The 23,392-nt window shown below is 41.5% G+C and overlaps 1 protein-coding gene across 2 annotated transcripts in view; it reads left to right on the forward strand.

The window, feature by feature from the left end:
* Window positions 1-23,392, forward strand: part of LOC132383245 (brain-specific angiogenesis inhibitor 1-associated protein 2-like protein 2) — a 147,964-nt gene that overhangs the window by 53,956 nt on the left and 70,616 nt on the right. The gene's annotated exons all lie outside the window — the stretch shown is intronic.

The following is a 23,392-nucleotide window of genomic DNA, read 5'->3' on the forward strand; positions in this document are numbered from 1 at the left end:
AACAGAGATAGACATTTTCCTGGATAAAAATGGCATTAGGGGATACGGTGAGCGAGCAGGACTTGAGGCTAGGTTTAGATCAGTCATGTGATCTCCTGGGCCAGTTTTCGATAGCCTGGATGGGTCAGAGAGGAATTTTCCAGATTTTTTCTCCTCAATTGGCAAATCGTTTTTTTTCCCCCCAGGTGATCACATGGGTTTGGGTGGGATGAATAATAAAATAAAATGGGCGGCATGGTGCCCTGTTGGTTGGCACTGTTGCCTTGTGGGATTTGGTGATAACTAGAGTTAAGACTGGATCAGCCATGATCTTGTTGAATGGCGGAGCAGGCTTGAGGGGCCGATTGGCCTACTCCTGCTCCTACAGTTGCGTCTCACAAGTACATCCGCCACAATTGTTTCTACCTATTGACTTAATCATGTTATACTCCACATCTTTTAGCTACCTCTCATTAACACACCATTGTCTTCTACATTCAATTGGATACATGCATAGCAAATAGCAAACTCAGACTACATAGTTTTGGTTACACAGCAAACAAAGCAACTTTTGTACTCCAATATACAATATCCAATATATTCCACAAGGTCTCACACAGAGAAAGAAGACTAAGAGTCCACGCACAAAAGCCCCAATAAACTCAAGCATTTATTCCCAAATCTCTGGTTAAACTATAATTTTCTGCGCCAAGATCTCAAAGTAATCTCTCCCTGAGCCAAAAACCTGTCCCTTTGTACCTGAGACAGGGAAAAAAACTCAGAAGCCCTTACAATCTACTCCCACATTGTCGTTTTGATCTTGTTCTTCCTGCAGGTGTTGTAGGCTGTAACGATACGTTTTCGGTGTTTCTTTCTCCACTAAGCTTGCTTCAGTAATTGCCACGAGCATCGGAAATTGTTTGGTTGCAGCACGCACTGCAAGAGATTTGAGACAAGGAAGAAAACAGCACAGCACAAGCGCACAGCTCAACAATACAATACTGACAGTTATTGCCATTTTAGTCAGCTGTGCTCCCCATCCTCCGAGTCTACTTTCTAACCACAGATGTCCGAACTCCGCATTCTGTTTGACCTCCGTCCGCAGATTCTTTAATTTATTCATTGCTCTGGTGAAAGACCCTTCTGGGCTAGTATTGTTCAGTATGAAAGTGCAGTATTGTTCTCCAAACATTACACACACACCCCCTTTTTCTGCCAAAAGCCAATCCAGTACCTGTCTGTTTTGCCACGCCATCCTGCTAGTTGCATCCAGCTGTTGCCCTAAGGCCTCCAGTGCATCATCGGTGTAGTTGATGAATCTCTGTTGATTGTAGTGTATATAGTTTATCCATTCAACATTTTTGCTTACCCCTATCACAGGTATGATAGCTTCCCAGCCTGCAGCAATCTCATTCTGTGCCTTGAATTCGTTAGGTATACCTGTCTGGCTTCTTTTATTTATAGCCCATGGTCTGCTGTAATTGCATTCAGAGGCAAGCTTGCTTTGATCAAACTGTGAGGAAGCCTGATATAGCATACACCAATAGGGGCACATTGGTGCATTGTTCATACAGTTTTGATAGCAGGGATTTGCTTTAACGCAAACCCTCATGACACAAGCCCTAACCGGACCTGGACACCGTCGTTTGCATTGTTCCCTGTGCTCTCTTCGCCACTGCGTGCAGGTAGAGGCGTGGGAACTACATGCTGAGCGGGGCTTTCCCTTGAGCACAGGTAACAATTCTGTCTCTTCATCATTCCTGCCATGTAAGTTGCCCATTGATACCACTGATTAGTCCGTGTCTGTAACCATGGCGAGGAGGTAAGTGTTGTGCTCCTCTTACTTCTTTTCTGTAGGTTACCAGTCCCATTCCATATCTGCCACACTAATGGTTTCCAAGTCTGCACTGGAGTATGTGGGTGCCTTGTCCCCAGGGGCACGACTGGTTGTTCCCAGCTCATCCCCATTATCTGAAGAAGCCCTACTATCCACCACCACATCCTGAGGGTCTTCAGGCCCGTCCTCAGAATCAAAAATTTCCCTTACCAATTTATCAAACTCCTGAGGTGCAGTGTCAGCTGCTTGTTCCTGCTGTCTATCTCCTGCTAACTGCTCTTCGGCATCACTTACCTCGGACACCTCACCTGATTGCTCTTGCGGGACTGCCCTCGTGCAGTGGTTCAGATGGTACCAGGTAGAGCGTCCTTCTGCGTGAACTGCGGTGGGTGATGCCTTGGTCTCCGTAAAGGGTCCTTCCCTTCTTGGCTCGTTCCACTTTCTCAGAAAAACTCGCATGTAAGCCTGGTCTCCTGGTTTAATCAGTCCTTCCCCTTGTACGGTCTCTGGCTCTTTCTGTTTTTCCTGTGCATAAATAGACCCATGTATCATAGTTAGCTGCTGCATGTATTGTTTCAATTCTATTTCCAATTGTTCCAAACTAGGTCCTTTATATGGCTCTCTCCACTGGGGCACTGGCATGAGCCTCCCAGTGAGCATCTCGTGTGGTGTCAGGCATGTCATTCGATTAGTTTGCATGTGGTAACTCATCAATGCTAACGGAAAAGCATCGACCCAATTAAGATTAGTGTCTGCACAAATTTTGTTCAGTTTGGCTTTCAGGGTTCCATTAATTCTCTCTACCATGCCCTGCGACTGAGGGTGGTATACACATCCAAATCTTTGCTCTATCCTCAGCGCTTGTGGTACCAATTTTACCGCTTTCTGGATAAAAGCTGAACCATTGTCTGAGCTAACTTCTGTAGGTATTCCAAACCTTGGGATCACTTCATTTGTCAGAAATTTTACCACTGTCTTTGCCCCTTGATCTTTTGAAGGTACCACCTCCACACATCTGCTAAATCGATCAATTACTACCAGCATGTATCTTTTCCCTCTCACTGTCTTTATCATGTCTACGTAATCAATCACTAGATGTTTAAATGGTCCTTCAGGTACAGGAATGTGACCTAATGGGGTTGTAATTCCCTTCCGAACATTATTCTGTGCACATACCTCGCACTGTGACAAGACAAAGTCCACTAAAGCCTGTAAATAAGGTGACCAAAAACCATCCTTCTTTATTTTCTTTATCACTTTCCCCCTTGCACAATGGTCAATCTCATGCACTTCTGAAATCAGAATCATCAGTAGAGGGGTGGGTGCTACTAACAAACCATCTTCCGTGCTCCACAAGCCTTCCGGGTTCTGCTTGGCCCCCCTTCGTCTCCACATTGTCTGTTCTGCCAAAGTTGCCTTACCTTGTATTTCAATTAGGTCCTCTACCTCAGGTTCTGGAGTTAGGCTTACCTGGGGGGCAATGACAGCTGACGTACATCCAGATGCTTTTCTGGCTGCCTTGACCGCAGCTTGATTTCCCTTTGTTATTACATCATTTCCCTTTTTATGTGCCTGGCATTTTACTATAGCCAATGCTTTAGGTTTCATTATGGCTTTCATTAAGTCTAGAATTTGCTGACAATGTTCTATGGGATCTCCAGTACTTTTTTTAAAACCTCTCTGCTTTCACACTGCCCCGAACAAATGGCATACTCCATGAGCATATGCCGAATCAGTATAGATGTCTACTTTCTCCCCTTCCATCATTTCACACGCAGCTGTCAGGGCTTTGATTTCCGCTAGTTGGGCAGAAACTAGCCCAACCAGGTTGGGGACAGGACTCAATCCTAATAATCTTATAACTCGACTGATCCTGCTGCACTACTGAGAACCCTGCATGATTTCCAACATAATTCCTATAACAAGAGCCATTTTATTTGCATCCTCTAGTGGTTCTGACTGTAAATCTGCTCTCAATTTGGCAAATGCCATCGTCTTCCCTACACAATCATGGGGTTCTCCTTCATAGCCCAAAGGGACAAAATAGGCTATATTACTGGTAGTGCATCTCTGTATAGTTATATCTGGAAATGTCAATAGCATCTGATACGCTGCTATCCTGGCTGGCGTCAGCACAAATTTCCCTCTTTCCAGCAATTCTGCTACTTTGTGGTGTGTGTACAGAGTCACAGGATAGCCCAGGGTTACAGATGATGCCTTTTCATATGCATAGTACAGTGCCGCCAATCCCTGATAACAGGGTGGATACCCCTGAGCCACCTCATGTAGTATGCTATTGGCTGCTTTGCTTTTCCTGTGCCTGTCTCTTGTGTTAGAACCGCTGTGACATATACATACATATACATACAAATGAAAAACCTTCTTGTAGTCAGGCAAAGCTAATGCTGGTGCTGACTGCAATTCCTGCTTAATAGTATTGAAAGCTATCTCCGCCTCTCCATTCCACTGTAAGCTGTTCTTCAAATTTGTATGTCCTGCTTCTTTCATTATCTTTCTCAAAGGTGCCACAATCTCAGCATATTCTCCTATCCAATCTGAGCTGTACCCTGCCATTCCCAAAAACGTCATCATCTGCCCTACAGTCTGGGGTTTTGGGGCCTTAGTTATTGCCTCAATCTGATCTGGTGCCTTCACTCCCTTGGATATTACCCTGCCTAAGTATTCCACTTGCTGCGTGCAAAATTGCAGTTTCTTTTTGGATACTTTATGTCCTCCGTGCGCCAGCTTCTCTAACAGAGTTATAGTGTCCTGCTCACACTGTTACTGTGGGAGCAAATCAACAGGTCATCCACATACTGTAACAATGTACTTTCCAATGGCATGCCCTCTAGGTCTGCCTTCAACACCTGATTAAAAACGTGCGGTGAATGTTTAAACCCTTGCGGCATTCTGGTATGGGTATGCTGAGCACCTCTGTAAGTAAACGCAAACAAATACTGAAACTGATCGGCGGAATGCTGAAGAAAGCCGAACACAAATCAATCACTGAAAAGCAACTTGCTTCTGGTGGAACATTAGACAAAAGCGTGTGTGGGTTGGGGACTACCGCTGGCCAGTCCTCTACCACATCATTTACCGCTCGCAAGTCATGCACCAATGTCCACTTGGATTTATCTGCTTTTAAGACCGGCAGCAACGGGGTATTGCATGGACTGTTTGTTATTTTAAGCACTCCTATTTCAAGCAACCCCTGCACTGTCGATGCTATTCCCTCTTCTGCTTCTGGTCTTAGAGGGTATTATGGTCTCCGGGGAGGAATTGGCCTCCTTTCAGCCTTATTTCCACCGGACTAGCTGTTTTTATTTTCCCTACGTCCGTGTCATGGTGTGACCACAGAATAGACGGCGACTCATCTAACCTTCTATCTGTCTGCTGGCCTCTTTCCTTTCCCAGCAAGGGCAGGTGTGGTTGGGGAGTTATTTCAACCTCTCTCACTGTCCCTACCATATCTACACTTACCATTATTTTAATGCAATTGTTGTCTTCTGATATCCACACCTCTGGCGTGATTTTCCTCCACACTGTTACGGTTTCGGCACTCTTAACTAAGGGTCCTAAGTCTTTAGACTGATATCCCTTGTTTACCAACAACGTTACGTGGGGCAGCCTCCGGTATCCTGTACCATTTTTCTAAAAAGGTGTTCCACTTAACTTGTAAAGCTGCCCCTGCGATGTCTCCTATCCAAAAGACATTAGCCTTCTTGTCTTCTCGCACTATCAATTGAGCCCCTGCTCTTTCCACACTCAGCCCATTCTGGTGTATTCTAATTTTAATTCCAGTTTCAATAAGGCATCTCTGCCTAACAAATTAATCGGAGTTCCTTTAAATACCGGCAAAACAATTCCTTTATTTCCCATTCTCAACCGCACTGGAGCTGTGCACTGTGTCAACTGTGTTTTACCCGAGAACCCTACCGTCTTAATAAACTTTCCTGACATAGGAAGGTGAAGGGCATACTGTGGCTGTACACAAGTGTACGTGGCTCCAGTATCTATCATCATTGGTGTCAGTTGCCCTTCTAACATAACCTGAACAATGGGTTCCTCGTCTGCCTCCCTTGTTATCATTGGGTAATGTCCCTTCCCACTTGAGTTCTTGGGGCACCCCTAATACCTCGCATAGGGGTTCACAGGGCCTGTGGGGGCTGGACCTTGGCTAAACTTTAGTTCCTTTGTTATCGGTTCCTGCTGGTGTGTGACAGGCCATGGTGTTATCAGACAACATCTTCTCATGTGACCTGGCTGATTACATCCCCAGCACAATCTCTCTACCTCTCTTCCCCCCCCCCCCCCCCCCCGTTTCCTCACTGGTTCCCTCTGTCCCCCTCCTTGGGACTTCCAGTCTTGTCTGAGCTGTTTGAATTTAGTCTGTTCCTGATAGGACATTTGTAGGAATGCTTCTCCAAAGACGTTGATTATTGGCATGGGGTTTTCCGGCCCTTGTCTTACAGTATGATCGGTTCCTCCATATAGCGGTGCTTTGTCCAGTTCAATGGCTGTACTTGGACCAGTGGTTGCTGGCAGCATCTTTTTGTTTTTCTCTTTTTCCTTCTTTTTGAGCTTTTCGAGCTGCATTTGTATTAACTTACTTTGCACCTCTTCCTGCTGCTCAGCCAACCTTCATTTGTCTTTCCGGTATTTCTCAACTGCTTGGACTACGCGGTCTCTAAATTCTTGTGGGGTCATTGACGTCAGTCCAACCACTTCCTCCAGTTTGGAATTTACTTGTGGAGGCATTGCATCCAAAATGCTATGTTGGAACAGTGTGGTGATAAATAAGCTATTTTCCACCTCTTGCTCAGTCTCCAATCTCCACCTTTTCAACTGATTTTCTACGTAGGCTGCTGGGTTTTCAGTGTCTCCCAGTGGATCCCCCTTTAAGGCTTTGGGGTCCACTTTGGGTGGGTAACGCTTCCTGAGGGCCTGCCATACCCTCTGCCTCACTCTGTCAAACCCGTCTCCATCAGTTCTCGGGTCGTTTGAGTTTACTATGCCAGCCATTTCCATTGGTTCGTTAAATTTGGAGGTTCCCATCAACCTTATCAATAGTGCCTTCAAATGTCCCATAGCCAATAATCGTCCCGCCGTTTCTTCTTCAAAGGTTCTAATCCATTTCCCTGCTCCTTCTTGTAGATTGGGCAGAGTGTTTTTCAGCCCTTCTAGATCCTGGGATCCCCAAGGGATATACTGCACTTGTCCTGATCCTTTAACTAACAATGGCATCATTCTTCCTCCTTCTTCCCACCTGACCTGGCTCTCCTCCTCGCCTGACTCCCCATCTGTCTCAGGGTATGTCTTTACTGCCTCCCACACAAATTTCTCCAGGGTCCTCTTCTTCCCTTGGTCTCCCTGTGGAGTCCTTCCTTTCTGTCTTGATTCAATACTTGGTTGGCCCCTGGAGTATTTTCCGCATCTCCTCTGGCAATCCCCTCTCAGTAACTTATCTGGCTCTCTCTCTACTTCCACAAGTCGCTCCCCTACCGCCTCCTTCTGCTCTTCTAGGCTTCTGCCTCCTACCTCTTCCCCACAAATTCTTGTATCCTCTCTCTCTCTCCACTTAACTCTTGCTCCTTCAATGAGTCACCTTCTCTTTCTTCCTGTCCATGACTGTACACCTGTGGCAGGGACTCCTCATGATCCTTACTCGTGCTTGATTCCCTTCTCTCTTGTGTTTCTCCAAGACACTCATCCCCTATCTTTTTTCCACTTCTTCTTGACTGCCTCATCTCTTCCTGCCCTGATGAGCCACTTTCTTTTCTAGGCTGTCTATTTCTATAGTATAACCGATACTCATACTCCTTTTCCTCTCTCAAGTATTTCATCCGTTCAATCTCTTCTTCCATTTCTCTCTTTGCCTGTTTCACCTTTATCCTTTCTGCCTGTATCTCCTTCCATATCGCCGCTTTTTCCTTCTCGTATTGTCTTTTTTCCTCCTCATTATCCCAAACTTGTACTTCTCCCTGCATGTTTACTGTTCCCATCAGCAGGGGACACTGCTTAGGGGTTCCTTCCTCATTATAGGGAGGGGGCCTTTCTGTTTCTTTCACATCCGGGTACGGAGCTGAAGCCAGCTTCTCACCGTACCCTCCTCTCTCTCTAACAGGCTGTTTCTCCAGCACCTTAGTGTCTTCCTCGCTTGTAATCAATATTCTACCTGTCCTCCTCAGCCTTTCTCCCTCCGTTCTGAAGAGTTTTAGCACTTCCATTTCTTGTTCTCTTTTTTGCCCTCTTTTCTTAGATTTATTTTTTGGTTTTTAATTTTTAATTAGTCCCTCCATTTCTTTGCACAAGCTTACATCAAACGTTTCTTCTCTTGGCCACTTTGTGACCAGGTTTTTGGTTCTTTTTTCCCATTTTTCTGAAGTTTTTGTGATCTCATATTTATTTACCAAGAATTTTTTGCTCAGAATCTCTACTGCCGTTCCTTTACCTGTCATGTTATTCTCTCTTTTTAAGGTACTTCAGAGATTCAAGTTCGTTTACTGGATAATATTATTTACTCTAATTCTATGCCTAGTCTATCGTCTATCTACCAGCACTTTAAACTATATATTGGACTGTCCTTGTTTCCTATTCTGTTCTGCCCGTACAGACCTCTATTCAGAGCGGTATCCACAGAACTTTCTCTTTGCACCTTGTCTATTCAGACCCTTATCTCTTAAGGCGGTATCCATGAGGATTTTCTCTATTTTCCCCTTCCCTGCCCGTTCAGACCTTCATTTTATACGAAGCGGTATCCACAGGGATTTTCTCTATTTTCCCTTTCCCTGCCCGTTCAGACCTTCGTTTTATACAAGCGGTATCCACAGGGATTTACCAACACCACGTGGAATTTTTCTTAACTTAACTTCTTATTAACTTATTTGTACTTACCCTCACTGCAGTGTTCTTGATCAATCCTCTGAGCCTCCTGTTAACCCCCAATTCTGCCAGATTCTTTGGACCGGAGAGACCCTTCGGCAGTGGTTCCACACTTCTGAGACTCCAAGACCTCCCCAAATCCAACAGAATTCTTAGTCCAAATTGTCGCAAAAAGCGCTTACCTTTTGTTTGGGTGCACTCTTAATTCTGTTAGCCTTGTGGGGGTCCCTAGAGGACTGGGAAGCGTCCCCAATCTGCCGTTTCCTTTCCGTGGGTCTCTTTTCAGTCCTGTCACGGTTGCCAATTTTGTCGTGGTTTCTCGTGCCCCACAAACAACCAGGAGACGCAGAAGATTCTTCAAGAAGTATTAAACTTTAATTTGCAAATCAAAGCTGAGACAGTCATTGAGCTAGTCGCTGATTGCCCACCGATCCTTGTACATAGCATTTTTTATAGCAATCTCCTGGTTTAGTTGCATTAGCATATCCAATTGGTCTACAGTTGCATCTCACAAGTATTGTTTCTACCCATTGACTTAATCATGTTCTAATCTACATCTCTTAGCTACCTCTCATTAACACACCATTGTCTTCTACATTCAATTGGATACATGCATAGCAAATAGCAAACTCAGACTACATAGTTTTGGTTACACAGCAAACAATGCAACTTTTATACTCCAATACCTGTAAGGAGCTTGTATATTCTCTCCGTAACCACGTGGGTTTCCTCCGGGTGCTCCAGTCTCAGCCCACATTCCAAAGATGGACAGGTTAGTCGGTTAATTGGTCACGTGGGTGTGGGCTCGTTAGGCCAGAAGGGCCTATTACTATACTGTATCTCTAAATTAAAATAAAATGAATTATAGAGTAATTTAAAACCAAAGGTCAAAGGATTAAAATGAGGAATAGGAGAAACTGAAAAATTTTGAGGAATTTTTAAAAGCTCAGTGAGAGGTTATAATTTAGAATGCCCGAGAAAGAATGGAGGCAAGAACTCTTGTAACATTTATAAAGTGTGTTAATGAGAAATGGAAATGCCAAAGCATAAAAGACTATAGATCATGCTGATAAATGGGATTATTAGAGATGAAATGATGGTGGACAGAGACATGATGGGTCAAAGAGTCTGTTTCTGTCTGTATGACTCCAGTTTTACACATGACATCCCCTTTTCTCCACCCTTATTCAATTACCTTGTCTGTCTACATTCTCCAGAAGTCACTTCACCTCCTCCTCACAACCCAGACTGCAACCTGGCTAGCAGTGTTCTGCAGACATGGATATATTGCACTCAGGTCAAGGTTATTGAGGATGGTGTATTCCAACTCTTTTTTGTCCCTGAACCAATGCTTCCTCCACACCAGTGTATCACTGTAAACTTAATAACCTTGCACAGATTTGACTGACTACATTAATGTATAACAGAAATTATGTTCAGAGACATTTAAGGAAGCAAATAGATGAAAATAATTAAAAATATAAAATTATATTTAAAAATAAGTTTAATTAAAACTCTGAGCATTCTTTTGCTATCTGACTTCCCTCCTCTCTCTCCTATATTCTTCACTGTCAACTTTTCTCTTTCAATAAGATTTTTTGTTATATGTCAATGATTAGAATGATGGAATTGATTGCTTTCTTACAAAGTTTGCAGATGGTATGAAGCTAGGTAGAAGGTCGGGTAGTTTTGAGGAAGCAGAAAGGCTACAAAAGGACTTGGACAGATTCGGAGAATGGCAAAGAAATGGTAGATGGAATACAGTGTTGAGAAGTGTATGGTCATGCACTTTGGGAGGAGAAATGAAAGGGTTGACAATTTTATAAACGGAGAGAAAATACTGAGGTGTAAAATAACTTGGGAGTCCTTTTTCAGGATACCCTAAAAGTTAAGTAGCATTTAGCGTCTATGGTGAGGAAGGCAAATGCAATGTAGTCAGGACTAGAATATAAAAGGAAGGATGTAATGTTGAGATTTTATAAAACACTGGTGAATTGAATTGACTTTATTTCTTACATCCTTCACATACATGAGGAGTAAAAATCTTTACATTACGTCTCCATCTAAATGTGCAATGTGCAATTTATAGTCATTTATAATAATTTATAATAAATAGAACAGTCAATATAATATAGGAAATACACACAAATCAGCGTGAGTTAATCTGTCTGATGGCCTGGTGGAAGAAGCTGTCCTGGAGCCTGTTGTTCCTGGCTTTTATGCTGTGGTACCATTTCCCAGATGGTAGCAGTTTGTGATTGGGGTGACAATGACCCTTTGGGCCTTTTTTACACACCTGTCTTTGTAAATGTCTTGAATCATGGGAAGTTCACAACTACAGATGTGCTGGGCTACCCACACCACTCTCTGCAGAGTCCTGCAATTAAGGGAGGTACAGTTCCCATATGGCTGGTGGCGTAGTGGCATCAGTGCTGGACTTTAGGTCGAGAGGTCCCGAGTTCGAATCCAGCTGGCTCCCTTGCACTCTCTCCATCCGTGCCTGGGTTGGGCCCATACCAAACTTCCTCAGCCGTCTGAGGTGAAAGAGGCGCTGTTGTGGTTGTTGGTGATGTGGGTGCCGAGGAACTTAAAGCTATTTACCCTCAAATCTATTGATGTCACATCTCCATTCCTCCTGTAATCCACAACCAGTTCCTTTGTTTTCACGACATTGAGGGAGAGGTTGTTTTCTTGACACCATGAGAGATGACTTCTTCCCTGTAGGCCACCTCATTATTGTTTGAGATTAGGCCAATCAATGTAGTGTTGTTGGCAAATTTAATTAGCAGATTAGAGCTCTGGGTGGTGACACAGTCATGGTTATACAGGGAGTAAAAGAGTGGACTTAGTACACAACCCTGGGGGTGTAACATCACCCACTGAAGCAGAGCATCATCCATCATGTCCCGGAGGCTTGGATCCTGCTGACGTTGGTGGCCTCCAGAGAGGTTTCATCACCCTTTTCCTTCTCATCAATAGGTGATGCTGGCTGCACACTCACTCAAGACAGAAGACATAGGAGTATAATTAGGCTATTCAGCCCATCCATTCTGCTCCACCATTCCATCATGGCTGATCCTGGAACCACTCAACCCCATACACCTGCTTTCTCACCATTACTGTCGATGCCCTGACAAATCAGGAAACTATTAATTTTCAAGGTCTTGGTCTCCACAGCCAGAGTATTCCACAGATTCATTAATGTCTGGCTAAAAAAATTCCTTCTTACCTGTGTGCTAAATTTTGAGACTTGGCCCTCTAGTTCTGGATACCTCCACCATAAGAAACATCCTCTCCATATCCACCTTACCTAGCCCTTTCAACATTCAGTAGGTTTCAATGAGATTCCCCCCACCCCCACCACATTCTTCTAAATTCCAGTGAGTACGGGGCAAAGGCTGCCAAATGCTCCTCATATGTTAACCCCTTCATTCCTGGAATCAACTTTGTGAACCTCCTTTGGACACTATCCAATGACAACACATTCTTCTGAGATAGAATCTTAAGAAATAAATTAGAAAAGCTAAAAGAAGATACGAGGTTGCTTTGGCAAGTAAGGTGAAAATAAATCCAAAGGGTTTCTACAGTTATATTAATAGCAAAAGGATAGTGAGGGATAAAATTAGTTCCTTAGAGAATTAGAGTGGACAGCTATGTGTGGAGCCGAAAGAGATGGGGGAGATTTTGAACAATTTTTTTTCTTCGGTATTCACTAAGGAGAAGGATATTGAATTGTGTAAGGTAAGGGAAATAAGTAGGGAATTTATGGAAACTATGACAATTAAAGAGGAGATTAAAGTACTGGCGCTTTTTTTTGTAATTTATTTTTTTTATTGAAGTTCATCATCAAACAAACATTTCCATAAGATGTATTTCAGACATTATACATATATATCATATAATCATATATATCACAAATCTCCACAAAGTATTTATCTGAGGTATACACTTATAGAAAAGAGTGGAAAGAAAAAACAAGCAGAAGGAAAGAACTATGTACAAGTAGGGAGTGATTTTTTTTTACAATATATTCATTGATTTGTGAGTCAGGCCTATGAGGCATTATGTAGTTAAACCATTTTTCCCAGTATGAATCAAATTGTTCCAGCTTAAGATTAACAGATGCTGTTATCTTCTCCATTTTGTAAATGTCCATTGTAATTTCCATCCATGTATTTAAAGTTGGGCTCTCCTGTGATAACCATTTCCTAGTAAGAGTCTTTTTACCAGCCACCAGCAGTATATTCAGTAAATATTTATCTCTTTTCAACCATTCTTGAGGTATGTATCCAAAATATATTGTCTTATTTTCTAAGGGTATTTCACATTTAAATATGTCTCGTAGGGCATTGTGTATCCCCCCCCCTCCAATTGTTCTTAATAACAGGGCAATCCCAAAAAATATGATAATGATTTGCATTTTGATTTCCACAATTTCTCCAGCAAATAGGGAGGTTACTATCATAATGGGATTTCTGAGAGGGTGTAATAAAATACCTTATCAAGTTTTTCCTTCCAAACTCCCTCCATTTCTGTGAACTGGTACACTTCCATTGATACCTCCATATTGTTGTCCATTCTTCTTCAGATATAATTATCTTTCCTTCCTTCTCCCATTTTGTTTTAATGTATGAAGTCAAATGTGTTTTAAGATTTGACAACCCCTTATACATGCTTGAAATTATTCTACTATCGTTATCTGAATTATATGCTTTTCTAAATAGCTCTATCAAGCATGTAATGTACTTGCCCTGGTTACATTTTTAACCATCTTATTAACATATTGTCACATCTGTAAATACCAATAAAAATCTTGTTTTTCTAATGTGTTTCTCTTTAAGCATTTCAAAACTGAACAGTGTTCCTTCTTTCATTATATTGCAAAGAACTGTTATTCCTTTAGCTGTCCAGTCCTTAAATCTAGCATCTAATTTATTTGGTGTAAAATCCGAGTCATATGCACACCATTTAAGAATTGCAATATCAGCCAAAATTGTTTGTATGGGGATGGGAAGTACCAATTACTTTTAGTGAGACATGCACATATGATGTAGTGGCGTAATGACATATACCATTCACTTACTTTTTCATATAATCTGTAATGAACTTTGTAAACAGCAAAGAATGTGTAATCAAACAACATATTTACAATATTACTCAAATATTACTGAAACATTTAATACACAACATAAGGCACTGAGGAGTGCAGAAGGACTAAGAGATCTGGGCGTACAGGTCCATAATTTATTAAAAGCGGCAACACAGGTAGATAGGGTGGTAAAGAAAATTTTTAGCACATTGACCTTCATAAATCAAAGCCTTGAGTACAGAAATTGGAATGTTATGTTGAATTTGTGTAAGACATTGGTGAGGCCTAATTTGGAATTTTGTGTGCAGTTTCAGTTGTCTATCTACATGAAAGATCAAAAGAGTACAGAGAAAATTTACAAGGATGTTGCCAGGACTTCAGAATGTGAGTTATAGGGCAAGTTTGATTAGGTTAGAACTTCATTCCCTGGAGCGTAGAGGAATGTGGGAAGATTTGATAAAGGTATACAAAATTATTTATCAGGTAAATGCAAGCTGGCTTTTTCACTGAGGTTGGGAGAGACGAGAGGTCGAGATCATAGGTTAAGGGTGAAAGGTGGAATGTTTAAGGGGGACACGAGGGGAAACATCTTCACTCAGCGGGTGGTGAGAGTGTGGATGAGCTGCCAGTGGAAGTGGTGGATGCGCGATCAATTTCAACATTTAAGAGAAATTTGGACAGGTACATGGATGGGAGGTGCAGGTCAACGTGACTATGCAGTTTATTGGTTTGGCATGAACTAGGTGGGCTGAAGGAATTGTTTCTGTGTGGTACTTCTTTACGACGGATAAAATACTACATACAAATGGGTAGAAACTCCTCTAATTGTTTGGCCACAATGGAGGTAAATAATCTATAATCTACATTAAGAACAGATATTGGTCTAAATGACCTGCATTCCATTTTATCCTTGCCTTCTTTTGGTATAGCTGAGGTTATCGCTTCCTTCCAACTGGGTGGCATTTGTGCCTTTTTTAGAGCCCAGTTCAGTGTGGGGAGTTAAACAGGAATTAACACATTTTTTAATTCTTTGTACCAATCTGCCGTATATCCATCTGATCCTGGTGACTTGTTTAATTTAAGCCTACTAATTGCAGCTTTTAATTCATCTTCAGTTATGTCAGCAGTCATTGTTCTATTTTGTTCTTTGCTTAAAGTGGGTAACTCTAGAGAATTCAAGAAGGTGTCAATTTGGGTTATGCTTCCCCCTGGAACTTGGGAATATAGAGTTTTGTAAAACACTTCAAAGGCTTCTTGAATTTCACTTAGCTTATTTTTTACCATTTTCTTTATTGGGTCCCTAATTCTATGAATTGTATTTTCTGCTATCTTTTTTTTCAGTTTCTACGCCAGTATTTTCATAGATTTCGATTCACTTTCATAATGTCTCTGTTTCAGAAGCATTAATTTTTTTTCTGATTTCTTGCATAGCCAAACTATTGATTTCATTCCTAATTCTTTTAATTTCCCCTAATGTACCCTGTGCCAAATTGAATTTGTATTTTTTCTCTAGTTCCTTCAGCCTATTTTGTAATTCCTCTAATGTTTTATTCCTTATTTTTTGCTTATATGAAGATATCGCTATAATTTTCCCTCTTAAGACCGCCTTCAGAGTGTCCCAAAAAATGGGAGGTGAAACCTCTCCATTAACATTAAATTCTAAGTAGAGACCAATTTTTAAAAAAAATTTGTTCCTTAAAGTATGGATTGTTGAGTAGACTTGAATTTAGTTTCCAAATAGTATTCTTTGGTTGTAGGTCAAAATCAACAGATAAATATGTAGGTGCATGGTCACTTACATCTATTGTCCCAATTCCACAGGTGTTTATTTTGTCTTTGACTTTTCCAAATGTTATGAAATAGTCTATTCTTGTATATACAGAATGGGGAGCAGAATAATGAGTGTAATCCCTTCTGTCAGGGGAAAGGTCCCTCCATATATCAATTAAACCAACATCCTCAAAAAGTGTATTAATTTTCTTATGTAAAGATTTTGTTTCATAGGTTTTTCTATTGGAAGAGTCTAAGTTTGGTTGTAATTGTAATTTTAAGTCTCCCCCACATATCAGGAGACCTTCTGTTTCCGTTACCACAAGATCAGTAATTTTCTGAAAGAAACCAATATCACTTCCCAGGGGTGTGTATACAATAGAATAACTGAAATTCTGTCTATATTACCCCTTACCAGAATATATCTGCCCTCTTTATCTCCCATTTCAAATACTTTTTCAAAATTTAGCTTACTTGAGATAAGAATAGCAACTCCTCTCCTATGTCCTGATTTATATGAGAAAAACAGTTTAGTGAAGCCCATTCTCTTTAGTTTTTCATGCTCATTATCACTTAAATGAGTTTCCTGTAAATATACTACATGGGCTTGTTCTTTTTTTCATTTTGGATAAAATTCTATTACGTTTGACTGGGTTTAATAGTCCATTGACATTAAAAGAAATGAATTTTCCCTTGTCCTTAGCCATCTGTATTTATCAGTCAATGTATCATTGAAATTAGAATAAAACTTAATCAATCTACTCCCTGAACAAATAAGAACCAAGAAATGCAAATAATAACACAAATGGCAACGGACGTGTGATTCCAAGGCTGAGGTTTCTAGTAGATGACCCTGCATTGAGCTAGAGGAGATGTCTAGATGTGGGGGATAACCCCTCCTACTTGTGAGTTGAGGGCCCCCATTGCAGTATTCATAAAAGTCAGTGAGCAAATCCATTACACAGAAAAGATTTCCCTGTGTACTACTCATATATATACGTGTGCGACACACACACACACACACACACACACACACACACACACACACACACACACACACACACACACACACACACACACACACACACACACACACACACATATATCCATACATATACATATATATTACATAGATACACATATATATATTCTCATTTTGGTTGGGAAAAAGGGGTAAGTGAGTGAATAAAGAATAACAACTAAGTAATATAAAATCCACATTATAATAAGTATTTCGCGAGATAGATATATCACTGTGTACTTTTGCTTCCGTTTAGCTTCTCAACATTTTTAAAGTTATCTAAACCTTATGGCTCTTCCCGAAGGGGGTAAGGTCTTTGGGAAACTCCTGGTCTCTTCCTGATATACTTCTCCTGTCTCCTGCCTTCGCGATTCTCACACTATTTCCCAAGCGGAGCGGGATAATTCCTCTGCCAGGATTTCTCTCGGTTTGGTCACGCTGACGGGCAACCCTCTGGCCTTCATGTCTGTAGTCACCTCTTCCACTGTCTGGTACAACTGCGTCCCGTCATCATAAAACACTCGAAGTTTAGCAGGGTACGGAGTTTGAAATCTAATTTTTTTTTTGCTTTAGTACTGGCTTTACTTCAGAGTATTCTTTACGTTTCTGCAGGACCGTGGTAGGGGGGGTAATCTTGGTTGAAATATATTACTTTATCATCTAAAAACACTTTCTTCTTACCCCAGTCCCTTAGTAGAATCTCCGCCTTGGTGTTGTACCAAAGGAATTTAACTATTATTGAGCGTAACAACTTTCTGACAAACTCAGAAAGTTCATTAAAGGTCGTCATAGACAAGACCTCCGCTCCCTCGGGAAAGTTGTAGATTCTAATATTTTTCCGCCGCGATCTTCTCTCCAGGTCAAGCAGTTTACCTTCTTGGTGATTTAATATTTTTATCATCTTACTCAGTATTTGTTCAACGTTTTGAACGCGATCTTCCACCTTCTCAATTCGAGTCTCTGCCACTGCTATTTTTTGATTGACGTTGGTGAGCTCTGACTTAATATCATGTAGCTGCTTTATTTCTTTTTGGAACTCCTTTATCTTTTTCAGAATTTTGATCATATTCGCCACTTTGCCTGAATGAGGCCCCGCGTCCACCTCACTAGCACGCGGTCGGGTAGGAGAGCTGCTCGCTGTACTCCTCTCGGCCGCAGGCTCCGCATGTTGCTTTTTTTTATTTCCATTGTTTTTCCCCATTTTTGCCTCTCTTTTCAGTTCAAATATTTTTTTGAAAAATACTATATTTGATGGGTTAACGGGGCTTAATACGCGTTTTTCCAGAGGAGCTAGTGACTTAAGCTGCCATTCTTGACGATGATGTCACCGGAAATCAGTACTGGCACTTTTAAGGAATATAAAAGTGGATAACTCTCCAGGTCCTGACAGGATATTCCCTAGGACCTTGAGGGAGGTTAGTGTAGAAATAGCAGGGGCTCTGACAGAAATATTTCAAATATCATTAGAAACGGGGATGGTGCCGGAGGATTGGCGTATTGCTCATGTTGTTCCATTGTTTAATTAGTGTCCTAAGAGTAAACCGAGCAATTATAGGCCTGTCAGTTTGATGTCAGTGGTGGGTAAATTAATGGAAAGTACTCTTAGAGATGGTATATATAATTATCTGGATAGACAGGGTCTGATTAGGAACAGTCAACATGGATTTGTGCGTGGAAGGTCATGTTTGACAAATCTTACTGAATTTTTTGAAGATGTTACAAGGAAAGTTGAGTGTAAAGCAGTGGATGTTGTCTATGTGGACTTCAGTAAGGCCTTTGACAAGGTTCCGCATGGAAGGTTAGTTAGGAAGGTTCAATCATTAGGTATTAATATTGAAGTAGTAAAATAGATTCAACAGTGGCTGGATGGGAGATGCCAGAGAGTAGTGATGGATAACTGTTTGTCAGGTTAGAGGCCGGTGACTAGTGGTGTGTCTCAGGGATCTGTACTGGCTCCAATGTCGTTTGTCATATACATTAATGATCTGGATGATGGGGTGGTAAATTGGATTAGTAAGTATGCAGATGATACTAAGGTAGGTGACGTTGTGGATAATGATGTAGGTTTTCAGTTTGCAGAGAGATTTAGGCCAGTTAGAAGAGTGGGCTGAACGATGGCAGATGGAGCTTAATGCTGATAAATGTGAGGTGCTACATTTTGGTAGGAATAATCAAAATAGGACATACATGGTAAATGGTAGGGCTTGAAGAATGCAGTAGAACAGAGTGATCTAGGAATAATGGTGCATAGTTCCCTGAAGGTGGAATCTCATGTGGATAGGGTGGTGAAGAAAGCTTTTGGTATGCTGGCCTTTATAAATCAGAGCATTGAGTATAGGAGTTGGGATGTAATGTTAAAATTGTACAAGGCATTGGTAAGGCCGAATTCAGAGTATCGTGTACAGTTCTGGTCACCGAATTATAGGAAAGATGTCAACAAAATAGAGAGAGTACAGAGAAGATTTACTAGAACGTTACCTGGGTTTCAGCACCTAAATTACAGGGAGGGATTGAACAAGTTAGGTCTTTATTCTTTGGAGAATAGTAGGTTGAGGGGGCACTTGATAGAGGTATTTAAAATTATGAGGGGGATAGATAAAGTTGACGTGGATCAGCTTTTTCCATTGAGAGCAGGGGAGTTTCAAACAAGAGGACATGAGTTGAGAGTTGGGGGGCAAAAGTTTAAGGGTAACACGAGGGGGAATTTCTTTACTCAGAGGGCAGTAGCTGTGTGGAATGAGCTTTCAGTAGACGTGGTAGAGGCAGGTTCGGTATTGTCATTTAAAGTAAAATTGGATAGGTATATGGACAGGAAAGGAATGGAGGGTTATGGGCTGAGTGCGGGTCAGTGGGACTAGGTGAGAGTAAGCGTTCGGCACGGACTAGAAGGGCTGAGATGGCCTGTTTCCATGCTGTAATTGTTATATGGTTATATATGAGATATGGGGCACAAAACTGTTGACAATGCTCAAAGTGTGGCCTGATTAGTGTCTTAGAAAGCCTCAGCATTACCTCCTTGCTTTTATATTCTATTCCCCTTGAAATAAATGCCAACATTGCACTTGTCTTCTTTACCACCAACTCAACCTGTAAATTAACCTTCTTGGAAGTCTTGCATGAGGTTTCCTGAGTCCCTCTGCACCTCTGATGTTTGAATTTTCTCCCCATTTAGGTAATAGCCTGCAGTTTTGTACCTTTTACCAAAATGCATTACCATACATTTCCCAACACTTGTTAAGCAGCCTCATGTGTGGCACCTCATCAAATACCATCTGAAAATTCAAGTAAATGACATCCTCTGTCTCTCCTTTGTGAAACCTGCTTGTTACTTCCTCGAAGTACTCTAACAGGTTTATCAAACAAGATTTCCATTCAGAGAAACCATGCTGACTTTGACTTATTTTATCATAGGTCTCCAGGTACCTTGAAACGTCATCCTTAATAGTAGACTCCAACACATTCCCAACCACTGAGATCAGGCTAACTGGCCTATAACTTCCTTTCTTTTTCCCTCCTCCCTTCTTAAAGAGTGGAGTGATATTTGCAATCTTCCAGTCCTCTGGGACCATGCTAGAATCAAGTGATTTTTGAAAGATTATGACCAATGCACCCATTATCTCTCTAGCAACCTCTCTCAGGAGTCCAATATCAACTCTCACCTCCCGTTTACTCTTTACATAACTGAAAAAAACTTTTAGTATCCACCTTTATATTATTGGCTAGTTTAGACCATGAGACATAGGAGCAGAATTAGGCCATTTGGCCCATTGAGTCTGCTCCGCCATTCAATCGTGGCTGATACTTTTTTCTCCCTTTCTCAGCCCCACTCCCTGTAACCTCTGATGCCATGTCCAATCCAGAACTTATCAAGCTCTGCCTTAAATACACCCAGTAACCTGGCCTCCACAGCTGCCTGTGGAAAATAAATTCCACAAATTTCACCACCCTCTGGCTATAGAAATTTCTCCATATCCTTCTTTTAAATGGATGGCCCTTTATCCTGAGGCTGTGCCCTCTTGCCCTAGACTCCCCCACCAATGGGAAACATCCTTTCCATGTCTATCATGTCTGGGCCATTCAACATTCAAAAGGTTTCAATGATGTCCCCCTCCCATCCTTCTAAATTCCAGCGAGTACAGACCCAAAGTTATCGAATGTTCATCATATGATCAGCTTTTTATTCCCAGAATCATCTTTGTGAACCTCCTCTGAACCCTCTCCAATGCCAGCACATTTTTCTTAGATGAGGAGCCAAAAACTATTCACAGTACTCAAGGTGAGGCCTCACCTGTGCCTTATAAAGCCTGAGCATCACATCCCTGCTCTTGTATTCTAAACCTCTTGAAATAAATGCTAACATTGCATTTGCCTTTCTCATCACTTTACTGAGTCTACCTGCAAGTTAACTTTTAGATCATTTTGCATACGGTCTCTTAGATTTTTGGATTTTCTCTCCAATTAGAAAATAGTCTGCATATTTATTTCTTGTACCAAAGTGCATGACCATGCATTTTCCAGCATTGCATTTCATTTGCCACTATCTTGCCCATTCTCCTAATCTGTCTAAGTCCCTCCACAGCTTACCTGGTTCCTCAATGCTACCTGCCTCTCCACCAATCTTTGTATCATTTGCAAAATTGGCAACAAGCCCATCTATTCCATCAACTAAATCATTGATATACATCATAAAAAGAAGCGGTCCCAACATCGACCCCTGCAGAATACCACTTGTTACTGGCAGCCAACCGGAAAAAGATCCTTTTATTCCCACTCACTACCTCCTACTAATTTCCTTTCTGCTGCCTTCCTCCTGTCTGAAAGGGTGGAGTGACATTTGCAATTTTCCAGTCCTCTGGTACTATGCCAGAGTCCAATGATTTACCCTCACATTTAATCTTTTCCCTTCTAATGGCTTTTTAGTTACCTTTTGCTAGATTTTAAAAACATCAAGCATCCAGCTTTTCACTCACTTTTGCTACATTATATGCCCTTCCCTTGGCTTTTATGTAGTCCTTAACTTCCCTTGTCAGCCATGGTAGCCTACTCCTGCCATTTGAGAACTATTTCTGTGAGACATGTCTATCTTGCGCCTTGTGAACTATTCCCCAAAAGTTCATCCATCTCTGCTCTGCCATCATCCCTCCAGTATCCAATCCTCCTGGGCAAGCTCCTCTCTCATGCCTCTGTAATTCCATTTATTTTATTGTGATACTGATACATCTGACTTGTGCTTCTCCCTCACAAATTGCAGTCTGAATTTAATAATTCTATGAACACTGACTCCTTAGGGTTCCTTTACCTTAAGCTCTCCAATAAAATCTGGATTATTACAAAACACCCAATCTAAGATAGCCTTTCCCCAAGTAGGCTCAAGCACAAACTGCTCTAAAAGCCATCTCATAGGCATTCCACAAATTCTCTCTCCTGCAAACCAACACCAACCAGATTTTCCCAATCCCCTTGCATATTGATATCCCCCATTACAATTGAGCAACCGTGTTATACAGGAAGTGTTGCCCTTGAAGGATGTTTGCAGTGAACAGTAGATGAACCTAGCAGGTGGAACCTCTGATGCGCTGGCACTGTCAAAACTGCAAGGTGGTTGGCACTTCCTAGCATTTGTAGCAAAGCAAGTGTGGTGAAAACATAGACCCGGTGTTGTCTGTTTCGCAGTTGCGGGTATCCTTTGTTGGGTGCCTTGTTGACTGGGCTTAGTGAGATAGAGAAAGGAGGAGGAATGATGCATCACTGCCTGGGTGAGTGTAGACTGTCAGCCATTTTAGTCTTTCACAGGTGCATTAGTAAGAGTATGTGAACTGGATCAGGCAGCTGCTGCACGAAAACTTTTTTAAAAATAAAGTATGAAATGAGGGACAGGAGAGACAGCATATGGTCTATTAGCTCTGACCATTTAGCATCGCTGAAGCTGGGCAAGGCGAAAAACTGTGTGATGCACTCAGACTGTTTGTCCAGAAGTCTATAAAAGGTGAGTTTTCAGCAGTAAGTATTTATCGTGTACAGGCAGTTGTAGACTCATCACACTCATAACTGTGGAGTTACTGAATGACACTACCATATAGAAATATTTGGTGGTGGTGGGGATTTCTCACAGCACCAATTAGGCCTCGGCTTGTACAAACCAAGCAGCGGCATTTTGCTTCCAAAACTCTAGCAGTTTCAACGTTGGCTGGCATGTTCAATAAGTCTGGAATCATTCTAGAACATCAGGGTCACCAATGTAGGTCTTCATAAATAAACTGGCAGAGGCATTTTGTGTTGCAACTTATTTATTGTAATCCAAACATTGAACACAAAGCACTTTACATAATTATGTCATCGCACTACAACAGCTTCTTAAAGTGAACCCCAGTTCAATGTTGGTGGTCGTGAATTATGTATTTTTCTAACAATTGCATTACCCTCCAATAACACTCTTAACTTCTCAGACTTCTGGTATGGCTACAATCAACAACTGGATGAGCAATAATTTCCTGAAACTAAATGAAGATAAAACTGAGATACTCCTGGTTGGTCCCAAAGCCAAAAGAGATAAAACTTATTGATAAACTTGGAAAGTTGCAAAATCAGAAATAATAAGCCTGGGTGTTATCCTTGATTCTGATTTGAATTTTAAATCCCACATTAAAAAAAAGCGAGCGGAGGAGCATTTTTACATTTAAAAAATATTGCAAAAGTATGTTCACTTCAGTCACATACTGATGCTGTAAAACTAATTCTCACCTTCATATTGAATAGACTAGATTACTGCAATGCACTTTTCATTGGCCTTCCAAAGCAATCTACTGATAAACTT

This window comes from Hypanus sabinus, chromosome 29 (genome assembly GCF_030144855.1).
Source record: "Hypanus sabinus isolate sHypSab1 chromosome 29, sHypSab1.hap1, whole genome shotgun sequence".
Classification (NCBI taxonomy): domain Eukaryota; kingdom Metazoa; phylum Chordata; class Chondrichthyes; order Myliobatiformes; family Dasyatidae; genus Hypanus; species Hypanus sabinus.